Source organism: Schistocerca piceifrons, unplaced genomic scaffold (assembly GCF_021461385.2).
Source record: "Schistocerca piceifrons isolate TAMUIC-IGC-003096 unplaced genomic scaffold, iqSchPice1.1 HiC_scaffold_943, whole genome shotgun sequence".
Lineage (NCBI taxonomy): Eukaryota > Metazoa > Arthropoda > Insecta > Orthoptera > Acrididae > Schistocerca > Schistocerca piceifrons.
The window spans coordinates 720,001-722,500 of NW_025729216.1; positions in this window are offsets into that span (position 1 = coordinate 720,001).

The following is a 2,500-nucleotide window of genomic DNA, read 5'->3' on the forward strand; positions in this document are numbered from 1 at the left end:
TCTCTGCTTCTAACGGGCGCACATACAATATGTAAGCACCAGCATGGAACAACATCCAGTGCATCCTCTCCGCCACATTACACAATCCACACTATCACAACCAGACCAGGAGGTCCATGCGGAAAATAGAATATCCCCCCCTTTCGACATCCACCATTGCGCAGATAAGGCACCAATACCCACACATGTCCTATACAACGGTGCACCCAACATCACAATAGTACCTCCTGTCACAGCCCACAAACAATGACCTGAGTCAAAGACACAGGTCTGACACAAGCATAGAATTGGAGCGCCGCCTCTAATAAGCCAAAGGTGCATCCTGACGTGACAAATCTCATCATGTCACAAGCATTCACTTACTATAATCACTATCAACGAACGTGCCGCCCCCGCCCCCCCCCTACACCTTTCCTTACAACAACGTGTAACCTAACCTAACCTATGTTGTACCTTAACCTAACCTATGTTGTGCCTTAACCTAACCCATGTTGTGCCTTAACCTAACCCATGTTGTGCCTTAACCTAACCCATGTTGTGCCTTAACCTAACCCATGTTGTGCCTTAACCTAACCCATGTTGTGCCTTAACCTAACCCATGTTGTGCCTTAACCTAACCCATGTTGTGCCTTAACCTAACCCATGTTGTGCCTTAACCTAACCCATGTTGTGCCTTAACCTAACCCATGTTGTGCCTTAACCTAACCCATGTTGTGCCTTAACCTAACCCATGTTGTGCCTTAACCTAACCCATGTTGTACCTTAACCTAACCCATGTTGTACCTTAACCTAACCCATGTTGTACCTTAACCTAACCCATGTTGTACCTTAACCTAACCCATGTTGTACCTTAACCTAACCCATGTTGTACCCTAACCTAACCCATGTTGTCCCCTAACCTAACCCATGTTGTCCCCTAACCTAACCCATGTTGTCCCCTAACCTAACCCATGTTGTCCCCTAACCTAACCCATGTTGTCCCCTAACCTAACCCATGTTGTCCCCTAACCTAACCCATGTTGTCCCCTAACCTAACCCATGTTGTCCCCTAACCTAACCCATGTTGTCCCCTAACCTAACCCATGTTGTCCCCTAACCTAACCCATGTTGTCCCCTAACCTAACCCATGTTGTCCCCTAACCTAACCCATGTTGTCCCCTAACCTAACCCATGTTGTGCCTTAACCTAACCCATGTTGTGCCTTAACCTAACCCATGTTGTCCCCTAACCTAACCCATGTTGTCCCCTAACCTAACCCATGTTGTCCCCTAACCTAACCCACGTTGTCCGCTAACGTAACCCACGTTGTCGCCTAAACCTGCTCTGTAATTGTTATACGACTCGTTCAATTAGTGTAGTGTTGCCCACCCGCAACCCTCGCAATATAGTTCGCTACTCGCACTGCCCGCTCCCCTGTGTATCGCTTCATGTTAAACACCTTGCAAGTCTTGCTGACTTTCCACATGCTCCTGCTGTACACTGTAATGTGGATGGCAGCAGGACGTACATGCCGCCCCCCCCCCCCACCCCTCCCCACGTCCCCACGTCCCCACCTTGCCCCCTGCCTTCGCAAGCTGGTTGGTGACAAGTTTGCATGTTCAATGCCCTTCGCATGCGACGTACGCAGGCTACGTTGTGGTGCGGCCTGTGTCAACTGTCCGCTGATGTCGTACGCGTGAACCACAATCTGTACTGCACATTCGTCCTTATGTACTGAATGATACATCGTGGCACATGTGTGACCGTACAACGACTGCGCCCAAAAACGGCGGACCATACAGTGCAAATATTGTGCACGCAGCTACGTGTCGTCTCCCTATGAGAGCTGGATTGCAGTGTGGTACGCCATAGAGACGTGTGGGAGGAACGGACGCCGTGGATGGCGATCAGCATGAGCTGTCTGTTGATGTATTCGGACCTAGTCGTCTCTCCTCACACACCGTGATGGCATGGTGCACCGCGTTCCATATCTGCGACATGCTACAGAGGCCGGTTGACAGTCGTTCGAGCAATGGACATCGCATACGTACGGGGGCCACCTTCCACGTATTGTCTAGGCGTGCACATTTTGTTGCGTGTATGTGGGCAGACGTAGTGTGGCGTGACACCTGACACAGGCATGCAATAATCGTTGAAGTTGCAAATGGCGATGGACGCCTGCGTTTTCTGGTGAAGTTACGCAAATGAAGAAATGGTAACCTGTTGTGGTGCGGTTGTTCTCGCTAGGGGTGAATCGGTGATGGCGACGATAGGTTGAGGTACTAACCGGTTGTTCCAGCGATACCCACCATGCCGACGAAACTGAACGGCATCTGGGTGTGAAGCGATACGCGGCGGTGGCTGGGTGGGACCGTCCCCGGCCGGTGAGGGGGCGCCTCCCGGCGTGCTGGCCGCGCGGTGCGTGGGCGCACGCGCTACAGCCGGCTGGTGGGGGCGGCCAGTGGCAGGCGCGCCGGCCGACGGACGCGGCAGGCGTCGCAGCTGCGCGCCGGCGCACCCT